Source organism: Rhodnius prolixus, unplaced genomic scaffold (assembly GCF_049639745.1).
Source record: "Rhodnius prolixus isolate KJV_2025 unplaced genomic scaffold, Rpr scaffold_14, whole genome shotgun sequence".
Taxonomy (NCBI): Eukaryota; Metazoa; Arthropoda; class Insecta; order Hemiptera; family Reduviidae; genus Rhodnius; species Rhodnius prolixus.
Window position 1 is genome coordinate 10,598,457 of NW_027411594.1, and position 14,036 is coordinate 10,612,492.

Consider the following 14,036-nt stretch of genomic DNA (forward strand, 5'->3'; position numbering starts at 1 on the left):
CCTTGTTTTAGTATGCCGCCATCTTACACACACACATCCACTACCCAATTATATACTTAGCTTAATGTTCCATTTGATGTTAATAATCACAACCCCACTTAATTCTGAGCTGTTTTATTCCTTTAATCTAATCTTACTAAAGGCGATGTGATTTAATGTTAAACTACTGAAACCGGCACAGATCACCTTTAATTTGGTATTCTGGTGCTGTACCAGAGTTTTTGTTCTAAAACATTTCTTTTTCGGTATCCGTTTTTCTTTTGTGGCGTCAGTGGCATCCTCGTACTTGTGGCGTCAGTGGCGTGCTGTTAGAATCCTGCTGTTCTCTTTCCAAGTTGGAAGACTTCTACTGTTTATATTCAATTCATTCATACTTGATAGGATTTACTGCAAGGACAAACTATAAATCAAAATAATTTTAATCACTTAAATAAATTCTCTTCTTGCTTGGCCCCCTTCCCCAGCAATTCCCAAACACGCTGTTATGACGCTGAGAGTGTACCCAGAGTGAAGAGGAAATATTAGGTACCATTTTCGAAAAGTTCTCGATGTAAATAATACCCCGGAAATTTCAGTATTGGAATTTTCTTCAAACTTTGAATTTCAGCCTCATATTTACCTTCCTTAATGTAGTCGATACGAGGAATGTCTTGCACTTCACTGAACTGGGCCTTTAGGAGAGAATTCTGCCATCCCTCTCTGCCGTAAGTGCCCGGATTTCCCTGGAAAATTGTTTTAGAATTTCTTTGTTGGAGTTATTTTCGAGAAAATCTCAAAAAAGTGAAAAAAATTCTCAGTAACGTTACTTCCGATTTTTACTCTTCAGTTGCAGTCGAACTCCGAGATGGTGTCCTGTGAGATGTATGAAATTTCACTTCCGGTGACTGAGCAACAGTGTTCTCTCACACTTACATAATTCTCTAAAACAACACTTTGTCGAACTCAGTGGCTCGCAAACATTGTATTACCAGCGAAAATTAAAAATACTGCATCAGCACTATCTCAAAATATTCCCTTACGAGGAGGGTTAAGGGATAGCAAAGAACTAAATATGACTAGATAGTTTAAAATTGGGGCGCGCCTTGAATTTTCCGGTCTTTTTACACAATTTCCTCTGGCGGCCATTCATTTGTTTACATTTATTGTAGTAAAGCGCTTTTCACGCAGAATTTCATAATGAGTTTCGCCTAACGTTACGTCCGGTGTAAATCATCACTTCCATTCATAATTGTCGTGCAGAAATTTACCCAATCACCCGCCCACAGAGGATGTGACGTAATCTCTTAGTTTTGATGTTCTAGAAAATATTGTTTTTTAGCAAATAAAGAATATATTTAGCAGTGAAACTCCAGTAGTGACCTTGGACAGTAAACTGCGTAGCGTAGGTTTGTATTTTCTGTCCAATCAGCACTTAGAAAGAAAATTCGTTGGAGGCTTTTCTTCTCTCTCTTTTTTTTAAGAAAGCTCAAAAGCAATTCTGGACCGTCACACTTCCGGAGAACTCACTGTTTCTCCACCCTCATCAAGAGATAAACTTTGATGGACATTCTTAGAGTGATTGGTGTCAGCAGTCAGCTACCGATGACCTAATATCGAATTTCCAATTCTGAAGAGTGCAGTGAGAAGGTGCTGCTTCAGATTTTACGAGTGGAATAATTCTTGCAATTGATTATCTTGTGGTTCTGGCCTTGGGAAATGTTTTTCCAAACACAAGAAGAAGAAAATAAAACTTGAGAAACGATTTATTACAATTACGTCATTCATATAGCTCTTTCTATTGCTTTTATTTGAAACTCCATTTTGAAGTACTTTAGGGGAAATATTGTCTGGTACACTGGCGTATCCAAAACCAACAAGTAATCAGAGAAGGTTGTGGCCATTAGTTAGGGACCAAGAAGTCAATGGACTTCACGTTAGTGGACAAGAAGAAAGCGGATGTTAAGTTCTTCTTCTAACTTTTCAAGTGTCTCTGCTGCCTCCAAGTAAGTCTTAAGTCCTTGTATTTGAACAAAGAATTAAGGCAAATCTGTGATTAATCACTGAATACTGGCCTCTGATTAACCGTTAGTAAGAATAAAATGTGTTTTTAGACTTGGAGTCGTCGAAAGTTGAAGAAGAGTTGAAGAAGGAGAAGGATTCAAATCCTTGATTTTGTTTCCTCAGAGGATCTCATAACTCAGGGGTACCAACCTCAATACATATTTTCAATGAAAATGGAAATTAAAAATGTGCACGACTGCAGAATTCCCCTTACTGAGCTGTAAGAGAGTAAATAGTGGAGTGAGAGAGACAATAGTAGAGGGATATTAGTCCATTGATGTGAGACATATGGTATACGTTGTAGCCAACCGGAAGGCGAGATGGAAATTCGTATAGGAAGGCACGCTAGTAGAGGACAATAATTGTGCAACAGTAACGCGCTAAAGGGTGTGAGTTTGACATACAAACAGACAATGTATGTACGTGCGTTCGGAGGAAAAGAGGGCTTTGTGTGCATCCAGGGCGGCAGAATGCAGATATCATGTGACTGCTGGTCAGCAATGTGAATAACGGGTACACACTGAGCACAGGAAGAACTCAATGTCACATCTTCCAACATCTCCACTGGCGTTGTTCATTTTGAAAATTGAGTTATCACACCATTTTCGGATAATGGGCCCATTACCATGGGTAAATCTGTCGAACATATCTGTAGCACATTGTTGCGGGCCGATGTTGGACGGTGGGAGTCGGTCACATCATACTGCCGCCTCCTGCATCATGCGATGATATAAAAGACTGAGTAGTGAGATTGTGGGCCACTCTCCGGCCATATAGTCCACACTTGTACTCCTGCAGGCCTTTCTCCGTCACTGTGGCCGCTCGCGTTTAAACAATATTTTATCGAGAGTCCATGAATAGTGGCGTTTACTTCCACGTCACATGACAACCGGCCCGCTGTGCCCACTATTCTGCGTCCAGTCGCTATCTACTAACCCACTCTGCTCTCATTTTTCCAGCGACACCTGGCCCAAGAAATGTCCTACAAAATGAGTGCCACAATAACCAAGGCTAGGCTGCAGTTTCATCAACAAACATGTGCTACTTAGATGGCCAGAAATACTCCATGGGGTTGCTCTTAATCCTATTACTATAACTGTGGCTAGAGAACACTGTGCAGTAGCTGGCAATACTATGAACCTTCGCGCTTTAAATTAAAAAAAAAGTTTTTGTTCTTTTGTCACTGTAATGACTTGTCAAGTTAAGGCGCGGCCTTGATATAATTTTTTGTTAAACTTGGTATTCTAATTGCCTTCATCTCTAACTCGTATACTATAACTAGAAATTAATTTTATCAGTTATATTCCAAAATTTAAAATAATCAGAGGGCGGAAGTGCCCCATCAGTGGATTTAGGTTCTTCAATTGGTTTGGATTCAGTTGGTTTTAAATATACCATTAGGCCTATTACTTTTTAAAAGTTTTAGATGAATCTTTATTTAATGCGGTTCTTAGGGGGGTAGGGAGAAATGCTTAGTATTCCTCTAATGTGCCTTTTCTTAGTACTGCGTGGGGCTCTTACATCTGTATGTTATATAGAGTACCAAATATCTATCTAAACCTCCTAGTTGGAAGTGTAGAACGGTTCTCTGTAATTGTTTTCTGAAATTTTCTAAAGTAATTAAAAGAGTTTCATTGAACTTGGACATTTTACTTTGGTTTTCTCAAAGAATATCGATTAGTTGGGTTTTGGTGAGCCGTTACGTCTTCTTTCTTTCCAAACTGCCATTTTATTGCAAATATTATTGACGCTTATATCGATTACTTTTTAATAAATACAAAAAGCTTAAATTAGTTTAGGAGAGAAAATCATGTTGCTTCTCAGATTTTTGCCTTCCAACTACAGAAATAAAGAATTTATTGGAAAGCCTTCTTAAGAGATTTACAACATGCAATTGGAAACTAGTTTCATCAAACTGGACATCCGCTGGCACAGTCTAGTTGCCGTATGTACCATGGCAAGCTAATAGACAAGAATCGAAGTACCCTTCGAGTGGCGGGTCCATCGACTTTCTAATAAACAATTTACACAGCAATTGCATTATTGCGGCTTATGGTAATTGCAATAAAATCTAGAATTACTAACTGGACCAAATTTCTTGAACATTTCTAGGGACGTTCAGGAAAACTAGACTAAAGACTTATACTATGCACACACATGTCTACCAGTTTTGGAGAAACTTATTTTCTGGAGAATTGATTTGGAGGTTTGCTGAAGTAGTTAAGGTGATTTTCCCATAGCAGTCTAAACCTGCGGGAGAATTAATCCTACGCACACCATACGCTAATTCAAGGACGTCGGAATTTGTTCTTAAATTTGGTAACTTGGGATAATTAAAGGGCAAACTCTTTTGATAAGCTCAATGGTAATACTCACGGTCAATTAGAAGAAGCTGCAAAAAGATAAAGAAAATGTTTACGTTATGAGAAATGCCATTAGCAACGCAGTTTGCAATTAAAAACCCTAAAAACACAGAAGTGATTTGCATCTAAAGTAAGTCGATGATTACAAACATTGCAAAGGACCCGAAACATAGCTGGGCAGCAAGACCAATGGGAGTCTCCTGGTTCGATGCCCCGCTAAGGTCAGGATTTCCTTTTCCGTATCTCTACAAGAGGACCTCAGAAGAACTTTCTTCCGTATCTAAGCATCTGAATGAATTGTGATCTGCCTAAGGACATGGCCCTTAATTAACATAATAATAGGGAAGGTCCACTGCGAGAGTAGTCCCCCCCAGTGGCTGATCACGTGACTTTGCTCATTTCGGACCTCCCTATCCACCTTAGCAAATTGAAATTTAAACTTTATCACTGAATACATTTTAAGTCATCTCCAGTTCTTCTGACTGAACAGTTTCAATGTCTACCTTAAAGCTGGAATGCTCTCTCACACGACACGGCCGCCTGTTACCTAACTATCCCGCATTATTAACTCACCTGTCTTTAGAATTAAGTTTACTCAATAGGATAGTTGAGTTTAAAAAGTTATTTATTTGCATTTTGCCAAATGAACAGTTGCTGAGCCGTCACCTAGTTCTCCTAGTTCGTATTCAAAATTATTTGGAGAATTGAAATTTATATAAGTCAAACTGTAATATCATCGTGCTACATGTTGATAGATAAAGAAGGGCCGGCAGTTGTAGCAAATAGAGCTAACGGGCAGAAGGATATACAAAGGATATGGAAAAGAAATATATTTATAGGGTGTTCGGGCCAGGAGTAGGAAAAGTGGAGAGGGAGAACGAAGATGCAGAATAAAAGGGAAAAAGAGGAATTATTGTGTGGGGGAGTGGGGGGCCGCGGGGGCGCGCACTGGCCAGTCGGAGTCGGCCCAGCTCAGTCATAGCCGGACTCCGAGCGCGTGCGCACTCTTCACACATACACACACGCGCTACACACACGAACACACCGCCAGCTGGACGTACTTACTCACGCGATCGCCGCTATATTCAAATTAATTATTAACTCGAAGTGAGTGTTTACATAAACTATTAGTTCTTGTAATTTGATAATTAGATCTGTACTGTGTGGTGCGTATTAGCAGAGTGTGTGGTGCTCCAGAGCGGCGGCAGAGAGACCCGCCTCCAAGCAGACCCACCTCCACATTCTGCCTTGCCGCCTCTCGGGTGCTGAGTTTTTCCTGCTACCTTCCACATACGGACGTATAGGCAGAACGGCCAAGGGAATCACTTCATTTTCTACAAAACTAAATCCTCTCGCAGAACATAAAGTCTGCCTCAGGTGAGTTTTATAATCAAAAATATTAATTATTCTCTTCAGTTTGGCCAGAGGAAAGACTCTCGAGTGGCCCACAGTGTTACGGAGCGGCCAGAGTTGACTGGAGTCATCGAGACAGTCTTCAGCCCGCACTAGAGTTAGGGCCTAACAACTGTTTATAGTTAGTTTCATTTAATTAACTGTCCTCAAGATCTGTCAATGCCGGTGTTTTATTTTCATTTCGCCTACGCTTTTTATTTCCCTTAAAGGAAGTGCGGCAAAATACCGAATTTGATCATTCTGCGATGTTTCGTTCTTCGAGGTCGAGGGTTCAGTCACGCAAAACAAAATCTGTTCAAGTACAACGCTACTTGCATCATGCTGCAAGTGGAAACTAAATTCTTAAATTGGGCTACTTCTGAAGGCAAAAACTCGGTTACTTCGCTATCAACTCAAAATCCTCTTCTAAATGTAGGGAGTAAAAGCGCGATTGCAATACTTCAGTCCAGTAGCTAATAAAATTAAGAATATTATTTTTTAAAAATATTGAACGAACGATAAAATAATAGGCACATTTAAATCAAGATCAAGATTAGCAACTTTCTTCGATAAGTAAAATTGTTAAATGATTTGTTCAGTTTATCACATAATTGCTGATCACGTCGCCCAATTATTGACAATCACATTGAAGTAGGTATCTAACATGGACATGGGTTTGTTCAGAAACTGACGTACCGCCGATTTCGTAGAAATTCTCAAACTGAGACTAAACTTTTAAAAGTAATTTAGTTTTACCTAAATTTTTATTTAGTTTTAGTTTTTTTTATCAGGTATAGTTCTGGCACAAAGTCCGCCAGATTCAACTCCAGACAATGTCAAGTCCATAGGCTAATACTAAATAATATTTTGCTAATTAATTTACTGTCGGTGTGCTTCTTTTGATCCCTAGTAACATGTCTACCAAATCACGGGATGGTCCTGGTCCCCATTTAATTTATTTTTTAAACGTTCTCTATTGGTTAATAACGAGCAACCAGAAAAAGCTAACTTATAACATTCTTAAGATGGAATTCTGTACGATTTAAAAACCTTATTAATGCTGTGGTTTCGAGTAAAGTTTGTTCATTTTTCCATGCGAATTACCGAATTCATTCCCGAACTCATTCCTTTACAAAGCCGAGGACAGCGGCCATGGGTTAGTTGCACCAATTTTTCTCCTAACTATTCCCTTTATTTCCTTCAATATCTAATTAGAAATATTTGATTACAACTTTTGGACGCACCAAAATAATTAGCCCAAGTCAAAGAGCACCGTTTACCCTCTTTGGACCCGCGCCTGAAACTCTTGTAATCATCCACTGATGTTGCTAAAGTGAACTGATGTTGCTGATCTACTTGCAAAACCTAGAACTAATGGCTGGCATTTTAACTTCCGTCCGAAATTCTTTTATTTATTTTTTACACTTTTTGACACTTTTTATTTTTTACATTTTGAAATAATTCAAACAGAAAAAAAATCCGTTTAAAGATCTGTACTCGGATCACTTTAAAGGCCTTGATAAATAGTATTTCATCTAGTCATTATAAGAATGCTGAGCAAGCAGTTAAAAATTTAGCCCCGTATTTTACAAGGGTACAGGAAAATACCGACTTTGGTTTACTTTACACCGACTTCGGTTTGGCGCCACTGAGCAAATTAAGAAAATTCTCTTATTGAAACGGTCGCTGGCGCAGTTTAATATCTGATGCCCGAATGAACCGATTTTTATTATTTTTGACCTCGAAAGTAACCGATCGGGTTTCCCATTTTCCTTTTTCCACCAGAAATACATGTTTTGTGGGGTTGGCTGAGCTGAAAAACTAGTGTTACACAAATTACCGCATGAGTGTATATCTACACACTCCCATTCTCTGTGTACATCTTCAGAAGATATGTATATTCGTTTACCAGTCTTCAATAGCGAATGAGCAGTTGTGTTATCTCTTTAAGATGCCAACAGCGGAAGTGACGTTGAGGTTTCTTGCCAAAATTGGTTTCAACCAGAAGGAGACTTTAGTAAAATGAGTTTGATTTTATTTTTAACATTTATCCAGCAAAAATAGAAAGAGATGGTTGTTATTTCTCGCTCTAAGGTGCTGTTTCAGTCTGATGTACGCTTTTATTATGAGAATAATACTATCTAAAGTGAATTAGTAATTGTATTTTCAAATTTCGATAAACTGCTTTTGTCTCCAAAAGTCTACTTAACTAAATGATTTTTCAGGTTTTTCGCAAATTTTTCCAATGTTTAAACTTTTATATACCAGCTACATAAATGTTACGATTTATTTACTTTTTTTAAAAACATTTTTCAATGAAAATGTGGATAACAAAACTCGAGGTTCCAAAATAACCTTTCGGTAAATTTTACGGTTCTAACTCCTGTACAATATTTATGAGTGATTATTCAATACCGTGGGAATGATATTCCATCGGTTTGGAAATTCTGGTTGATCGTTAGGAAACTTATTTGAAGGCTTAACTAACCTTGTTTCGAATTGGTGTGCTTTGTGTGTTTTATCCTTTCTTAAGGAACATAAAAACTCCTTTTTATAAAAATCTATACAATGGAAAACGAAAATTTGCTTCTATTTTATGTGCAGAGGCTTCACGACCAGTGTATTGCTTGTTAAAAATTAAATTAAAACAATAATTGTAATTTTACTACTTTTAAACGTGTGAATCAAGTACCGTGCTAATCGAACGGTAGGTGTATTTCATTGAGAACTATTCCTTTTTGGCGCTTCGGCTGCCAGTGAGGCCCCGTCGCTAGGCTAAATTGATTTACTGTACTAGTCTGGGTTTCCGGTCTAGGTATTCGATTCGAGCGTCCGCCTCCGTCCACGACACCTGATTGGTAGTTGGACGAAAAGTCTGCCTGAAAAAAAATTACAATTACATTTCGCACGATGTTACTACAAATTATGGTATCCAGTTTATTCTTTCTTGACGGTTCTCTGGACGACTACGCTCTACATGTGACTTAGACAATTGGTGACCACAGACGACTTGTGACCATAGTCTACATGTGACCACATACTGCGCAATAAGATATTTTCTCTAACAATTTGTGGACAAAGAGCGGGTCAAAGGTGAAACTGTAGCGCACGGGTTTTGCTTTTTGTTTTTTCTTTGTTGTAGCCTATTTAATTGGTTGATTCAAATCAAACATCTGTGACCAAATATTTTCTATTTAGTTGTGATCATTTTCTCTACTTCCTTTAAGAGGAAATAAGATTTCAAGTTTTCGCCGGAAATATCCGGCTGAGTGCGCAAGGATTAGTCTGTGTGTCAGTAAGTAGGTGTCGCCATGACACGAATCACGGAAACCAATTCGAAATTTGATTTCCCGTGGAGCTGAAAAGGTTCATCAGTTTTAGAGTCTTGCCACCCGAATCTCTTAGCTATAAGTGTACAAAGTTTATTTGTAACATTTCCCCCAAGAAAGGGGTGCCTTAGAGAAAGGAGAGGAGGGGCATATTTCCCCGAAATTGTTTAGCTCATGACCTCACCACCAGTGTATGACGTCAGTAGGAATTCAATGTGAGAGTTCGCTCCAAGATTGAAATCGCCGGAGGATTTCTTTGGAATTTTATCAAAATGTACCTGTTGCTATCATTTTGGTTTAGAACGTTTCCACAAAATATGAAACCAAACATTTTCTTAGGGTTTTTTTAGTTCCAAACTATTAAATTATTTAAACAACAAGGAAATTAACAATCAAATTGCAATAAAAACCAATCTCTAAAAATAGAACAAAAATCGAGATTTTCCTTAAGTAATAGTGCGTAACGTGTGCTACTAATGAGTTGGGAAATGGGAACTTAAAGGAATATCGATTATTTTACTAAAAATTATAAAAACAAACAAGAGCACATTGTTCGCTTAACATGGGCTATGATACTGACGGATATAGCAGCGATTTAACTAAACAGAACTGGTCTTGAATGTTTTATCAAACTGCAATTCACCCTTTGTAAGACAATTTTACATAAATCTGTCAATGGTTTTTAGAAATTAAAGTAAAATGTGTTGTAGCTTTCTCTTTTTAGTAAAAAGTGAGAAGTAAGTAAAGGTAATGCCTATTTCTTCAAGGTGGGCTGTACGAGTCCAATTACCAACTTTCGTGTCGTGGACGGAGGCGATTAGCAAACAGATCTCTCACATTAACCATTAGAGTCCAAGACCTAGACGGGAAAATGAAACCCCAGTACCAGAATACATCTCTTAGCTTTGCGGGTCTAGCCTCTATCCGCTCGGCTGACGTGGTGTCACTACTATTTTAAAAGTTCTGAGTGATAAATTTTGGGTAAACTCTAAATATTTGAGTCGTATTTATTGTTACCAACATTATCAAGTTGGCAAAACTGCACCTTTCGCTGTACTGTTAACCTTACATTACGTGGAGTAGCTTACCCCTACTCCACCCTCGAAACTTCCAAAAAGTGAATAAAATAAAGTTATGAATCCAAGTTACTTAGATCTGCACATCATAGAGAGTGCCTCAATAGAAACTTTTAGAAAAGTGAACAATCGATTGTGCAAAGAGGCACTACCGGTTGAATAATCTTCAAATCGATTGAATAACTGGTATTTTCGATTGGCTGATTTTGTTCTAAACCATATACTCAACTTCCAATCAAATTTAATATTCAATACTCATCAATCGAATTTAATATTTCACACTCTACAGACGTACAGACAAATTTGGGGTGGGGGATGTAAGAAAAAACACTCCTAATCATGGAAACTTAAACGTAATTTTTGATCTCAATATCGGAAAACGGAGTGATTGCAACACTTGCTTGGACAAAAGGTAAGAGTTATTACAAAGTGTTTAGTACCGTCAACGGTTTAACAATATTCAGAATAAGGCGGAAGAGTCGCCAACATAATGTAGAAATTAGAAACAGATATTTTAAGAATACATACATAGAAGAGAAATAACTTACACAAAGCGGTTTGGTTTGAAAGGAGAGTTGTTGGCAACATTGTTGTGTCGCAATATGAGCAAAACGGCGTTCCGCAAGGCAATTTCTGCAAGAACTAACTGCTGCAGTAAGTTCACAATCCGCGCAATTGAATCACACTTGGCGCAAAGAAAGAAGATAAAAAAAAACAAGAGCGAATAGTTCGCCTTGATTTAACAGCTGATCCAATTTGCTGCCGTGAAAAAAATATATTTAACTTTGTCACTGTGGAAATTTATTTATTTTACCAAAGCAATATTTCCCTTTGGAAAAACTCATGTTTCTCTCTAAAGTCGATTTAGTCAATTTAGATTTTTAAATGGAAATTGGACATTTTTAACGGTTTTCTTCCCTTTTTCAAGATTTTTGTTTTTTAATGTTGGCAATATCGTTGCTTTGATCCGCCGCAGTGTCGTCTTTTCTCTCTCCATCTGTTGGTGTAGAGTTTGTAGTTTTAGAGTGGTGTAATAATGGACGAAAAATGGATAAAAACTGATAATCAATTCAGAAAAATGACATTTCTGGATGGCCAATTTTATCCAAAAGCCTTTTTTTTTTTGGTTAAGTAGTAGCCCCTAATATCGGTTTAGATCTTTCTGCATGGTTCTAAACGGAATTTTCGTATTTGAGGTAGACTGACTCCACTGACACAAACCATTTTGTAGAAATCAACTTCAGAATTCACGGAAGACAGTTAGTCAATTTAAGGCCGTAACTTTAGATTCATTGATTCTTCATGGAATATTTCCCTTAAGATGTTTCCTTAGATCTTTCTGAGTGCAGCAATTTCAATATACACAATGTAGTCAAATCATTGCTAGTTGGACAAACAAATATAACCTAATATTGCTGGGTTTTCTGAGATAGTGACCTCAGAAGTACTGATTTCATTTTTCATCGGAATCGCAAGATAGTCTGTCTGACATCAAGCCGATGATCGGCAAACATCCGAAACTTGTCGACGAAAGTTGATAAAGAAAGAAGTAGCTTATCTTACAGGAAAAAAGATGACCGTTGAAATGCAAATATTTCCTTCAAAAAGGGAATTTTGATTGCAAATTCAGTATTTTGGAGATGGCACATGCTAATCCAACTAAACAGCCCAATTGTAGTGAGCAGTCGTTCAGGGGCTCATAAAATCTAATTTTTTGGATTAGAATTGGGTCCGTCTACAAAATTTAAATAGAGTATTTCAGTTTAAAGATCTCTGACGTCTTTATAAAGAATAGAAACTCAACAGGGAAGGTAAGAAGTGTTAAATTCTCCCTCAATTGCAAAAATTAGTCCGATACAAAGTAGAAGCAATGCAATTTTGCTGAATCAAAATCATGTTTATTAAGAGGAATGAAGCCGAGTCCAGCTGGACGTACAGCTCTGCATTAAAGTTTAGAAGTAGCATAAACATCCTCAGTTTCCGTAAACACCCCTCTCCTACTTCTGCGCACACAGGCGTCTCCTGCAAACTTATAGTCTTGATTCGACAGTCTCGTGCGTATTTTTGTACCTAACTTCAGTACTACCTAGCTTGTTTCAGCTGAAGACGAAGCAAATGTTAGATCATATGTTTATTAATAGATACATTTTTGAAAACTATGTATGTTAAAAAAAAAATCTACCTTACATCATATCACTGACATGCTGTAATTGACTCTTGCAGACGCTCACAAGGCTCATGAGGGCAACTCCTATATTCCTGTAAGATAAGCTAACTTTCTTCAATTGACAATAAATATTATTACAATATCTTTAAATAAAATACATTTTCTCTGTTTTAGGTAAGTGGCGGACGCCGTTTTTTAGAAATTACGCTATAAAGTAAGTGGAAGTATTTCAATATTTTGCTTTGAATTAATTTATGGACCATAAAAGAAATAAAACTCTTCAGAGGGCACCCGAGGTGAACAGTTCATGTCTCTATACTAAGCGACCTGGCTGTACTTTAGCGACCAACTAATACAGTGTTAACATGAACAATTTAGTTATACTCGTAGAGTAGTACAATTGTAATATTTTCTTTTTATTTTAAGTAAACATGTTAGAACAAATGGAAAGTATCCCATTGTTATTACGTTTGTTTACCCGTGTTGCCATAGTAACCTCTGTTTATTTTATTTCAAATTATTTTAGTATTCCAAATAATTTTTTAAAACACTTAAAACAGTGAGAGGAGAATATTTTCGCAAACAAATGAACATAAATAACTATTATTCCATTCTCTTCAAATCGACTCTATCGTGGGTCCATTACCTTGAATAAACAAAAACCATCAATTTTCTTATTTGTCATACACAGATATTTTGCCCTGCGGCAACCTCCAAATGGCAGTTTTCATTAAAAAGCAAATTGAAAAATAAGGATTGGCAATACTTGCCCTGAACTGCTGTTAACCCATTAGGATATAGCTAATCGTATTATCAAATAAGACTGATCGCATAAATGCAGAACAGTTTGTCTGAGTGGTCTAGTGTTGAGGGGCACACAGTAAACGATTCACGACTAAATGATCACGTCGTTTACTCAACATCACACAATCAGCGCCTAAAACGAGAACAATAGTTGGAATATTGTTCCAAACAATCAATATCTCTTATTAAATGTTGGAAAATAAAAAAAATACAAAAATAAAGAAGTGCTATGATTGGTGCACGACTTTACATGTTTTGTATTCTACATGTTCAGTGGAACACACCGTCACGACGTCAATATGGAGGACCGCTTCGGTGTTACGGAGTGTTGCAGCGAATTAATATTCCTTTAATATCCATATAAATTTGTTAATCATGAAGTTCTGTCACAGGTTGAGTCCACTTTCTGTTTCACGATACCTAATTTGGTACGTGGACATAAGCCTATAACTAAGTACTTTTTTGTGCAGCAGTAAGAAAAACAAGTAAGATTGCTTCAAAAAAATGTTTCTCGTTACTAAAGGACCTTCAGATAGTAGAAAAGTATTGATGAAAAATCATTTTCCAAATGTGCTAACACGAAGCGAACTAGCATTAGCATGGTATCTGTTAGAATGAAAAAGGTCTTGAGATGCTTACCATTCTTTAATGGGGCAGAAACAGCTTAGCTGGTAAAACATAAATATGTGAGGTCGCCTCTGCTCACTACTGAAGAAGTATCAAGATAAAACTAATCATGAAAGTAGGAAAGAATCATCTTGAGGTTATCAGGTGTAGGACATGTTTCAGGTATGTCTAAGTAAAAAGAATGGAACAAGTGATAGACTAAGACTAGAACAATGAAGGTCACCGTTTAGAAGAGCCA

The 14,036-nt window shown here is 37.4% G+C and overlaps 1 protein-coding gene across 8 annotated transcripts in view; it reads left to right on the forward strand.

Moving 5' to 3' along the window:
• Positions 1 to 5,382: 5,382 nt before the first annotated feature.
• LOC141451879 (protein jim lovell-like) overlaps positions 5,383 to 14,036 on the forward strand; it is a 164,053-nt gene continuing 155,399 nt past the window's right edge. For 2 of the 8 annotated variants that reach the window (XM_074123633.1, XM_074123643.1), the window contains exons 1-2: positions 12,342 to 12,461; positions 12,542 to 12,581. The gene's annotated coding sequence lies outside the window, so the exon portion shown is untranslated. Of the gene's footprint in view, positions 5,781 to 12,340; positions 12,462 to 12,541; positions 12,582 to 14,036 lie in introns of those variants that run through there. The other 6 variants (XM_074123642.1, XM_074123641.1, XM_074123644.1 and 3 more) reach the window with 6 other exon arrangements.